The 12,719-nt window shown below is 43.3% G+C and overlaps 1 long non-coding RNA gene across 2 annotated transcripts in view; it reads left to right on the plus strand.

The window, feature by feature from the left end:
* The window catches only part of LOC116285690 (uncharacterized), a 30,816-nt gene extending 20,369 nt beyond the window's left edge, over positions 1-10,447 (plus strand). Inside the window, exons 3-7 of one of the 2 annotated variants that reach the window (XR_012064512.1) lie at positions 6,034-6,629; positions 6,798-6,898; positions 7,383-7,552; positions 7,770-7,841; positions 9,713-10,447. This is a non-coding gene — a long non-coding RNA (uncharacterized lncRNA). The remainder of the gene's footprint in view (positions 1-6,033; positions 6,630-6,797; positions 6,899-7,382; positions 7,553-7,769; positions 7,842-9,712) is intronic. The other variant, XR_004195366.2, reaches the window with a different exon arrangement.
* Positions 10,448-12,719: the final 2,272 nt, after the last annotated feature.

Below are 12,719 nucleotides of genomic sequence, written 5' to 3' on the forward strand. Positions count from 1 at the left end.
AATTAGTTCATTCAGCTAGCATGTATTGTCTATCCACTGAACACACGGCTTGTTAGTTGGGCACTCACTTCTTGGCCATTAGATAGCATCGCTGAAAAATCTGCAGACTTTTCTCTCTCGTGCCTGGAGGGGATCAGGGCTTTGCACCCCCGTTGCATGCAGGTGTTTCCTTATTCAGAAAGAGGGCTGAGGGCTGCTCCAAACAGAGAACTCTGTCATCTCCAGAATAGCTCTTCTTAGAGCAGCTCTTGCTGAATTGCTCTCCCTTTCTTCTCGCATTCAAAACTGACTCTGTAGGTCTGGAGCTTAATTGGAGAAATACTTTAAATTCCACTGATAGGTGGCCCTTCACTGATTCTTGGAAGCGGAAAAATATTTTGCTTTGGTCTGAAGCAGCTCCAGGGACAATGCACAACATTCAGCCTCTTGCACCAAGTGGTCCAACAGCTGCAGGTTATTACAGGGGCTGGCGAACATTCTGTATTTAAAATGAAATCACTACACCTGACAGCGGCTGTAAAAGCATCTATGCAGGAGGGAAAAATGGTTCCCACGGAAAAGCGCCTTTGAAATGTTACACACCAGGACCGAGCCCTCCTGCTGTGAGGCAGGGTGCATTTGTCGGCATCCCACAATTGTTCCCTGTGCAATCTCTAATTACTTATTTGGATCGCCACATTTCTTTTCTCCAAGCAGGCACAAGGGTTTGCTTGCCATCCACCTACTCTTGCTTTTGAAAAGTACGGTCACGTGACGAACCATAACTATTAATGAAGATACTCATTAAATAAAGTCATATATATTTAGAATATTCATCCCTGCTGAACTTTCTTACATTAGCATCAAAATGGTTAGAAGGATAAAAAGCCATGAGAATTCCAGATAGGGCTTTAATCCTAAAGCATAGAAAAACCGAATTAACTATATCCCCAAGGCACTCGAGGGCCTATTTTTCTTGCCGGGCAAAAACATAATCTTGGTCCCTAAGAATCATACCTGACATTTCTCTTGATTTAATTAGATGCAAAAAAGGAACAAAGCCATATTTAAATGAAAGAACATGAATGCCTAATTATTTTTGTTGCAAATGATCTGCATGTTTTCCTTACCTTCGTGTGGCTTGCCAATCCTTTTACAAAATGACCTTACCTACGTTATCTTATTTGAATCACTCAGCAATCTTGTGAAGAAAAATAGGTGGCAGGAGTGACTGTCAACATTTTGCAGGTGAGGGAACTGAGGCTTCAAGAGAGCTGGCCGTGACACTCTGCACCGAAAGTAGGGATTTAATCTTTGCTGCTTTCCGGAAGGAACTGAGGCTGTTTGCCAGTACAGCTAATACTTGTGTGTGTGAGTGCCTTGGTCTAAGTATAGAGGCAAAGGTAGCTGGAAGATTAAAAAAGAAAAGAATGAAATGGAAAATGGACTAAGAGGGGATGAGACTAACTAGAGAAGTTATGCAAAAGTGTGGTTCAGTGCAGCAAAGTCAGCCCCATATACCGTAAGGTGGAGGTATCCAACGAGCAGCTGTACTATGTGCTACACGTCATGAGTTCTCAAAAGATGGCTCATAAGAATTCTTTGGCGCCCAAGCTAGTCACCAGGCATTGCTCTTAGCAGATATTGTAGTTAGAACATGGAGTAACAATAAGACCCTCACAAGTTTGAGATAAAGTTAACCTCTGGGACTAAATGAGGAAGTATCAAAAGATGATGAGTGAAGTCAGTAAATTATTGACTAAGGAGACAGAGATGCCCTAAGGTAATCAATGTGTTATATCAGGACATCGGTATTAACTTATCAGAGGCTGAAGATAATAGGTATTATTAACCTGGAGGAATATGAATCAGTTGTGTTTGCTTTATCTAGGGAAGAATGACTGTTAACAGGAGGGGGCTGGCTGAACACAGCAGGAATTTGGCAGTTGGGGGGTGGGAGGAAGGAAGTAACTGGCAGCCACTGAAATCCTCTATTATGGGACAGGATGCTTCATCAGAGACTGTGGGGCCTGGGAATCCCTATGCTCTGATTTCACGCTCATCAAGCAGCCTATAAGGGACCTAGAACAATGGAAGGGGCTGCTGAGATTGGAGTAAATAGTCTTTGGAGAGATCTAGTCCTTCTTATAAAGTAATAACTTAGCATTCTGGTTTAGATTTCAGGTCTTTGAGGACAGCAGGTGTGAGTCTGTCCTCCCATAATGCAACCAATTCCAGTGGTTCTGGATCAGCGAAGCAGAACCCTGATCTAGACGTGTGATGAGCATGCCAAGGCTCTCTGTCCATTCTGACCATCCTGTCTGGTGGACAGTCAGTCTTCTTGGATCACAGCTCTGACGATCTCCCATAGTGACAGTGGACATAAAGCTTTTTTCTTTTATTTAAATGAATAAGTTACTTGTGGCATGTAGGGTAGTAGTCTGGTTCAAGGGCAGATGCAGCCCTATACCGGGACTGGAGAGAATAGGGGTTCTTGTCTTGGTGTTACCACTAGCCACACCTTTGAAATTTCAAACTATTTAACCTCGGTCTAGGTTTCCTCATCTATACACTGAAGGGATTTCACCTTATTATCTTTGTAATTTTCCCAAGGCCGCTAAGCTGATCAGTGACAATTGGACCTTTACTCCATTACCCTCGTCCTACTTTACTTCTCTCTGTGTAAACTCGGGAGCAGAGCATGGGTTGGTAAGGGGAATGTCCCAAGGAAAAAGTAAGATAGTTTGAAGTGGATTCCGCTTCTCCTTAACTGGTTGGAATCAAGGTAGATTATGCTTAGATTTTTGTTAGCTACGTGAAAACCTTATAAATTAGGAATTATTTCAACCACAGCCCAGCCTCCAACCTTCTTCATCTCAGTGGACACGTGTTGAGAATGATAATGATAGAAAATTATATATATTACATACTGGGATAAACACATGGAGCTGCATGTGGCCACCCCAAGGGATGAGGGACTCAATATTTTGGCCCCACCTGTAACATTTGCCTAAATACACTGGCTGGAATGCTACGTCACCAGCCCTCTCAAACCAGGGCGCTACCAGGAATAAAACTAGATTCAGTTATCTCCTCTTCCTGTGATCTATCTCTGATTAGTAGAATAATTTCTTCTCATCCAAAACTAGAGATGCAGGTCACAACTTCCCTCTGTTCTCTATTATGTAATGATGGTTTAGTGCATAAGGGCTGCTGGTCGGAAGGAACATGCTTCTTTGGTTTGGTGTCTTTCTGTAAAGGAAGGGCATCTTCTATAGCAATATACACAGTATTGCCTATTTTGTTGTTGCTTACTTCTATATTTATCATGACTACTGTCTTCTTTCAGCATGATTTATTGAATGGTATAATAGGCTTTGTTCCTTAATGATTAACATCCTAACAGATGGTAAGGAAGCCAACTTCCATCATTTGATACATTCTAGCAATCTTTTTGTATGTACCATAGAAAGCAGAGTCATCCTTATAAAGTCTTTTCCAGTAGTAATAGTCGAAATTTTAAGTCCCATCTCCAAATCTCCTAACTTTGCATTGTTAATACATAATAACTTACTTGAATGCCACTGTTCTGACAGCAGAGATGGAAGATCAGTCCAGTTAGTACATTTTTTCTTGTTGTTTACTTTTTAAATGAAATGTAGATTACATACAATAAAGTGCTAGTGCATTTTTTTGCACAGCCCCTTAGCTCAAGTCTGCTCATGTTTGCATGCCTTCCGCAGGTGTTTTTGGCAAACCTCTCGAGTATGAGGGACCATACTTGATCTTTTTAAAAAAAATTATTCAGTTTATTTATTTAATGTTTTATTTTTGGGGGGTGAGGTAGTTAGGTTTATTTATTTACCTTTGGAGGAAGTACTGGGGATTGAACCCAGGACCTTGTGCATGCTAAGCATGTGCTCTACCACTTGAGCTATTTTCTGCCCCCATACTTGATCTTCTTTCTTCTCATTTTCTTTTTCTCACCTTATGATTGTTATCTCTTCCTTTCCTATTTCTCTGAACCTGAATCTGTTTTTTTTCATTTTTGGCACATTCCGCTTAAATTTCCTCCTTTCTCCTTTCCTCATTTTCTCTCTTCCACTTATTACTTAGTCTGTATTTCTCTATACCATTTCTTTATTTCCATGGTAATAATTACATTCATTACTCTTCCCCACATTCACTAGGGGTTGCTAAGCTTCTAATCTGTGGAGGCTTATCATTCCCACCTCATGACAGGCCCTCCTTCCTACTTTGCTGATTCCACATCTGATGGGTGAGGTTACTAGGGGTGGATTGTGAAGGCAATTCCTAGTTTCAGTGTCCGAGGAGCAGGGTTTCCTAGCCAATGAGGAAGTCAGTGGTCTTACTAAAGACCAAGATGAGAAATGCAACCACAGTATGAGAACAATAGGGGTGGGGAAATGTTAGCAACCAAGATGTGGGGCTGGTGGTTCCAAGTGGGAGGTAGGATGATAGATTTGGAGAAAGTCTAAGAGCTAATGAGTAAGATACTGAAAGAGCTATTTTTATGATTCTAGTTCTAGTTACCTCTTATCGTGTAACAAACCACCCCAACTTCAGTGGCATAAAACAGCACAAACCATTCACTATTATTACCTCTCACAATTGTGGGGTTGATTTGGTTTTTTTGGGGTTAATTAGGTCTCTTATGTGGTTGCAGTCAGATAGGGGGGCTGGGGTTAGAATCTGGGGTTCATACTGGCTGTCAGCTAGGGCTTCAGTTGGGGCTGTCAGTCAGAACACCTCCATGTGACTTCTCCATGTGATCTGGGCTTGTGTACAGCATGACAGCTGGGCTCCAAAAGCAAGTATCCAGAGAAAAATCTAGGAGGATACTGCATTGCCTTTTATGATCTAGTCTTAGAAGTTACATAGTATCACTTCTCTATACTCTGTTGGTTGAGGTAGTCACGAAGGTCACGAAGGTTCAAGGGGAAGAGACATAGACTCCACCTCTTGATGGGAGATGACAAGAACACATTGTTAAAAGAGCATGTGGGATGGGAGATACTGTTACGGCCATCTTTGAGCCATATGGTCTGCCAGAGTCTGCCCTCTGCCAGCTGACTTACACCCCTTCTGCCTGCAAAATACACTCATCCCCTCCCCAAGACCCCCAAGTCTCAATGCTTTATGGCATCAGGACAGGTTGGGAGGAACCAACACAGAGGAATTCCCTCATGACTCTCTCTGTCCTTTGCTTTGATCAGAGAGAGTTTCTCTGGGACTTTTTCCTGTCTGTGCAACTTAAGCAGTTCTGAGTTTCAGACTGTCCTGCGTCTGTGACAAGAGATGTGGAAGGGAAAAAACCCCAGGACGCTCACTATCTTATTGGACTTTCTTGGAGTTTTGACTTCCCTTTCCAGTCTACCTGCTACTATTTCCTTTCAGAGTCTTCATTAGTTGCCCTATGTATTCTGTCTAGAGTTTTTAGATGAATTCAGTGGGAGAGAGATTGTGGGATCTGCTCACTCTATCTTGACTGGAACCAGATCCATAAGCCATTTCTTAATTTTGGATGTGTTTGTCACCTGGGAATGAGAAACCATTTTATTTTCAAACTGAGCAAGACCTGTCACCTTTATATTTAAGTGTTTGTTCTTTAACTTATCTTCATACACTCTCATTTTATGGTAGGCAGCTGGAAGAGGCCAGGTGGCACTTCCCGGACTGTGCTTGAACATTCCATTGGCTAGATCACACAGTTCATTGGTACGTTTTCTATTTCCTGAGTTATCATGGGTATCGGTGTTGCTAAACTTCCCACCACTATATAAAAAAGCCTCCTTTCTTCCAGATTCCAATGACAGTTTCCTCATGTTTATTTTAGTCTTCACTAACAGACCTTCAAGGCCGGCCCAAAGGCAGTGCACGAGTTTTAGGTTTTTATTACCCCCACTCTGGTTCCAGAATCTGTATCAGTTAGAGTTTGATCAGAGGAGCAAAACCACTCCGAGGTAAACAAGGAACTTACTGTGGGGGTTAGAACATGCCTGATGACAGGAGCTGGTTATGCTCTCTTTGCAGTCCACTCTCCCTGAGTCAGGACTTGGGCCTGAAGTCAGCAGGACGGACCAGCTTCATGCGGAGAGGTTGCATGTGAGCTGGACACGTGAAGACAGCAGGCACACCCCGGAACCTGCCTGGTGGATGAGCTGGAACCCATGTGTCCCACCTCCGTCTCTCATGCTGCCAGTCCTCCAATTTGATGACGAAGATGATCTGCAGAAGAGCTGGTGCCCTTTGTAATGGAGTTACACACAGTCCTTTAGGATTCAGAGATGCTGAAGAAGCAGTTGGAGGAACTGGAGGCCAAGCTGTTGCCTGCAGAGGCACTGCCTTGTGTTTGAGCTGACATAGAATCTGACCCTGCACCAACCTTCTGGCTTCCGACAAACGTGGCTGCCATTCCACTGCTGCTTTCCACCTGTTGCTCAGGTTTTGTGGGATGCATATTTCCAGCTCAGCTACACTGACATCATACAAAACTGCAAAATCTCAAAGCCGCCGGCAAGGAATTAGGAGCATAGCCCGAGAATGCACAGTGTTTGTCCATCTGTAATGGTAGACTGGCCAAATATTTGAGAATGTGTGTGGATCAAGTTCAAAGAACTCAGGCAAAGGTAGGAAAAAGTTAGTATTTAATAAATCATTGATATTAGATATCTAACAAATGAAAATGAATAAATGTCCAGAATAAATTTGAATAAAATTATCAAAAATGATTATTAATGCTATTCCTGTGTATGCCAAACGAAGATGTTAATCGGTTTTCTGCATTCGTTTGCTAGGACAGCCACAACAAAGTGCCACAGACGAGGTGACTTAAGCAACAGAAATTTATTTTCTCATGGTTCTGAAGCTGGAGGTCTGAGATCAAGATGTCAGCAAGGTTGGTTTCTTCTGAAGCCTCCCCCTTGGCTTGCAGATGGCTGCCTTCCTGCTGTGCGTTCAGATGGTCATCTCTCCGTGCCTGCACCTGTTGGTGTCTGTGTCATCCTAATCTCCTCCTCTTATAAAGACACCAGTCATTGGATCAGGGCCTACTCTGAAGACTCCACTTTAACTTAATTACCTCTTAAAAGGTCCTGTCTCCAAATACAGTCATGTTCTGAGGTACTGAGGCTTAGGACTTCAACATACGAATTTGGAGGGGGAGGTAATTCAGCCTGTATCATTTGCCGCAGTACAATAAAGTTTGAGAAATGCTACATGCTCTGTTTTCTTCTTGGAAATTCACAAAGTCCATTTGTATGTGAAAGATGACACAAAGTCTTGAAAAATATCGAAGATTCATCTTTCACACACCCCATTGCTTTATTCCTTAATTGTCAATAATCCTAAACTGCCTTTCGTCTTTTGTACATTGGCTGTAGCGTTGAATGATTGCGTGGTGATCCCGTCCGCCGGCTGGTGCTGACGGTCAGGCAGGGAGATGGACGTGAGGTGGAAGAAAGCGAGTACAAACCAGAACCCGGGTCTGACTCTCATCAGAACCTGTGTTGGGCTCTCACCCCGTCCAAGCTTCAAGCTCTGGAGGTGCTTGGTGAGTAGCTGTAGAAGAGCTGTGCTGAGAGATCACTTTGTAAGTGGGAAGAGGGTTGGCCTTTGCCACATGGAATTGCCCTTCCACCAGTACTAAGGGCATCTTCCGGATAGCTAGGGGCTGGGAATGTCCTTGCTCACCTATAGCCGCTGGCCAGGGTGAGTGGCCTTGCATGGCCCAACTTCTGCTCATGTCTTTGTCTTCTTGTTCTTTGCAGGTGAGGCGAAGAGCAGAGCTGTGGACGCCACTGGGGTGTGACAGGCAGCTGGGCAAGGATCCATCCAGGAAGGTGAGGCCGGGTCTGAGTGGGTGGGGATGAGTAATAAAGGTTACTGGCCTTGCATGGCCAGCTAGTTCTGCAGTGGCAGTGGCAAAAAGAGTCCCCTGCCACGCCCTGGTTCCAGATTCCACATCAGCCGTGTAGGTGTTTACACCACCTGCTCGGGCCTTTCCTGAGTCGTGGCCTACTTTCTGCTTCCTCTTCTTCCCTGTACAACCTAATGCTCATTTCAACTAGAGTCCTTTCCCTGGGCCCTGGGTCCCATTCTGAACAACTCCTGTGGCTGTGGCCTTGCACGAATTGTCTGAGGCAGACCCCAGACTCACTCTACACCTCAGCCGAATGAGGACCCGCCCTGCCACCCTGGCACCTGTGGAAGCAGGTGGTTCTCTCTGTTCCTGTAGTGCTCGTCCTGAATCACCTCCCGGTGCCCTGGGCAGGATTTGTCCGTTTCTGCTGTCAGCTGGGCTTTCACACTGGTCTTCGCAGCCTAGTGAAGGGTCTACGCTTTAATGAAGCGTGTGTCTCAGCAGTGACTGGTCCATCAGGTTGGCACAGGAGTAACTGCTTCTCCGGGGCAGGGCACAGAGCGAGTGGCTCCACGTGCACTATCTCTGCTCCTCACGATGGCCCGGAGAAGACGAGCTCCTGGAGAGCAGCTTCTCGTGGCCAGAGTCTGTCCGAGCGTTGGCTTGGGCCCCGGCCTGTCTCCCGACTCCAGGGCCATGGCCCTCGCACAAGCCTCACAGCCCTTCTGGCTTATGTTAAAACAGCCGGAGCCCCGCATTGTCCTCACTCTCTACGGATTTACTGCATTTCCCCATAAATCACAGTTCAACATCCCCCCAGTAGCCTCTGTCAGAATGCTCCCCGTGAGATTCCAAACACTCAAGTTACACGAAAACCACTCCTATTCCGAACCCCATTCCCGCTGAACTGCTTTGGGAAATATATATATATATATATATATATTTATACCTCTTTAAAAATTGAAGTATACTCAGTTTATAATGTGTCAATTTCTGGTGTACAGCACAATGCTTCAGTCATACATCAACATATATATATTTATTTTCATTATCTTTTTCACTGTAAGCTACTACACGATATTGAATATAGTTCCCTGTGCTTTATATACAGTATAAACTTGTTTATCTGTTTTATATATACCAGTCAGTATCTGCAGAAACAGACTCACAGACACAGAAAGCAAATTTATGGTTACCAGGGGAGAAGGGGATGGGAAGGGATAAGTTAGGAGTTTGAAATTTGCAGATACTAATGGGAAATATATTGTTTCTAAATGAAAACTGCCACATAAATGTGAGAGGAGGTGCGATGCCCCTCTCTCCCTGCACAGCCTCCATCTGCTACCTGTGCGGCTTTCTTTTCCAGAATCTCCCTTTCTCATCACTGCCTCAGACAGACCGCCCCCTGCCTCTCACAGAGGGTATCGGCATCTTCAGCCGACATCCCTTAAAACCTTATACACATCTTTTCTTTATATATTTTAAAAACAAAATAACACATTTAAGGACATACCAGTTTAACTAAATAGGCTTAATTGTGGGGGTTATCGCAGCAGTGTTTGTTAGGTGGAGTTTGGCTTTCTTGTTTCACGGCATTAAGAGAGGCTAGGTGGAAGACTTTATATTCCTTTAGGTCAGTTTACAAGGCAGTTTTACAAATGTTCTCATTGGGCCTTTAAGAATCTCTAAGAGGGTTAGACAAGTTGATATTTTACAGAAGAGGATCCCAGCTCCATGTGGGTAAGTGACTGTCCATGGTCCTGCAGCTGATTTGGAGAGAGGGGGTCTTCTGGTCTAAGATTAGTGCACTTTGAATCCACCACAGACCAAATTCATGTCCCTTTTATCCAGAGGGTGACTGACTTCTGTGGACCAGTGAGCCATAATGAAAGAAAACCTCATTCTCCTTCCCCCATTCACAAAAAAACAAGAATTCTGGACTGTGCATACTGTTTCGCCGGCTGTCAAATGACAACAGAGCTATGGCTGAAATGACCACGAAGCCGCCTTGAATTGCGTTGAATCTGGGAGGTAGATGGAGCACACCATCTCTTCCTCCAGCTTCCTAGTCTTCTGGTACGCAGGTAAGGAACATCGATTTGCACTGAATGCAGGAGGAATCGCCAGGTCAGTGGGGGTCAGCCTCCAGAAAGCTTCTCATTTCCTTGCTGCTGCCAGAAAGGAAAGAAAGAGCCTTGGATCCAATCTCTCTCCAGGGATCCTTTTATAGGTAAAAGATACAGTCTGAGAGTCTATGCCCTCCTACTGGTTTTGTCCATGTTAAGTGAGACCTTACGGAACAAAGCAGCCATGCAAAGAGCTGCAGAAGAATGTTCTAGGAAGAGAGAACAGGAAATGGAAAGCCCTGAGGAGAGAATGAACAGGGCAAGTTTTAGACACAGGAAGGAGACCAGTGTGATGAAAGCAGGGTTCAACAAACTTTTCTTGCAAAGGGTTAGATAGTAAATATTTTAGGCTGTTAGGGCCACTTTGTCTCGGGTGCAACTCCTCTGCTCTTGTAGTACAAAAGCCGCCCTGGATAGTGCACAAACGAATGAGCATGCCTGGCTCCCAATAAAACTTGATTTCTGGACACTGGACGTCTGATAATTGAACTGTCTATCATTTTCACATGTCACAAAATAACGTTCTTCTTTTGATGTTTTCCCCAACCGTTTAAAAATGTAAAAGCCATTCTCAGCTCAGGGCCTGTCGGCTGGATTTTGCCTATGGACTGTAGTTTGCTGACCCCTGGACTAAAGCATGGCAAATGAGTTGGGGTAAGAGAGGGGAATCCCAGATGGGGTGAGAGAGGGAGAGGTAGGCACAGGCCAGACCACATGCAGGGGTTTTGTAGGCCACTGAAGTGAGTGTGGATTTTATTCTAATTGCTATGGGAAATGTCTCTGCACACTTTAGGCAGGAGTGTGATATGTTTTATAACAGTCTGGTACATGTAGGTCCAGAGTGGATAATATCATTCAAAGTGAGAGGACACATGCTCAAGTCGTGTTAATGACTCTGTGAGAGGATATGTGTGTATGTGTGTATTCATATTCTTGCTGAACCACATGAAATAGCTGAAGTTTTTCTACTGATTAAGATTTATCAAGATCATTGGCGTTATTGGTACTCTGAAAACACATTTAGTTTTCATCTATTTAGTGGTCTTCATTAAAAGCATTAATACATAAATCAAACCATCATATTGTACACCTTAAAGTTATACAGTGATGTATGTCAATTATTTCTCAATAAAACTGGAAAAAAAGAATTAATACATCAAAAAAGATTTTTAAAAAATTATCCTTAGCTATAGGGAGAAAAAAATAACAAACTTACTTGTAACTTTGCCAGAATTAATAAAGAACTAGTCTTCATGTGCCATTCCATATCCTCCCTATCTCTTGATCTCACTTGGCACTGAATCAGAATTAAAATGTATGAAACACCAAAGTCAGGAATTGGCTGGATATTGGCAAATTATCAACCTGAAAAAGGGGATGAATCACCCTGGACCCCATATGGGACCACATAAGACCATGAGGTTGAGATGAGAGATGATAAAAATCTAACCAGCCCAGAATCTAGGTGTTCAGTAGACAGTTGTAGGGTTAAAGAGTTTATACCTACTTGACTTTGTGAACTTAGAAAGGTAGAGGTGGTTAGTCAGTACTTACTGATATTGTATATACTGCAAAAGCATAAATCTGACCACAGTTCTTGGCCTCCGAAGGCTCTGGGGAGAGTCCTTCCCTGCCTCGTCAATTTCTGGTGGCCCCAAGGATCCCTTGGCTTGCAGCGCCATCGCTGTACGCTCTGCCTTTGTCTTCACATGAGCTTGTCTTCAGTAGGGTTATCTTCTCCTCTTCTGACTTCTGTAAGGACACTTGTCTTTGGATTGAGGGCCCACCAAGATGACCCAGAATGATTTCATTTCCAGATTCTTAACTGTCAAGATGTCTGCTGCCATCTTTGTTTGTGTTCCTTTTTGTATATCTTTCTCTTCTCTGGTTGCTCTTAAGGGTTTTCTCTTTATCATGTGTTTTCAGAAATTTGCTTATGATTTGCCTCGCTGTGTTTTATTGTTTGTTTGATTGTTTGTCCTGCTTAAGGTTTGTTGCGCTTCTTGCATCTATGGGTTTCTTCAAACTCAGAAAATTTTTGGTCATTATTTCTTCAAAGATTTTTTTTCTGGCCTCCCCTCTCCTCTTTCCTCTCTCTCTGGGATTTCAGTTATTTATATATAGGCCAGATTGCTTTGCATTGTCCCACAGGCTCACTCAGTCTCTGTTTATTTTTTCTCTGTCTTTTTTAAAAAAATAAATCTATGCTTCATTGTGGATAGATTGTATTACTATTTCTTCATATTCCCTTCATACCTAATCTGCTGCGAATCTTACCCAGTGAATTTTTTTAAACAATCTTTTATTTCAGAAGAGTCATAGATTTACAGAAAAAATTGCAAAGATAGTACAGAGAGCTTGTGTATACTCCTCACTGAGTTTCCCCTGTTGCCAACCTTTTACAGTACTGCAGTGCATTTGCTACAGCTGATGATATACCAACTCTGATATGTTACTATTAACTAAAGTCCATACTTTATTCAGATTTCCTTAGTTTTTACTCAGTGTCCTTTTTCACATCTAGGATGCCACATTAGGCTTGTAGCTCTCATGCCTCCTTAGGCTTCTCTAGGGGCCTGTGACAGTTTCTCATGCTTTTTTGTTTTGGATGAGTTTGACAGTTTCGGGGAGGTATTTTGCAGAATGTCCTCAGTTTGGGTTGGTCTGATGTTTTCCTCATGGTTAGACTGAATGTGTTATTTCTTTATTGTTGCAGTAACAAATTGCTACAA

Source organism: Vicugna pacos, chromosome 26 (genome assembly GCF_048564905.1).
Source record: "Vicugna pacos chromosome 26, VicPac4, whole genome shotgun sequence".
Classification (NCBI taxonomy): Eukaryota; Metazoa; Chordata; class Mammalia; order Artiodactyla; family Camelidae; genus Vicugna; species Vicugna pacos.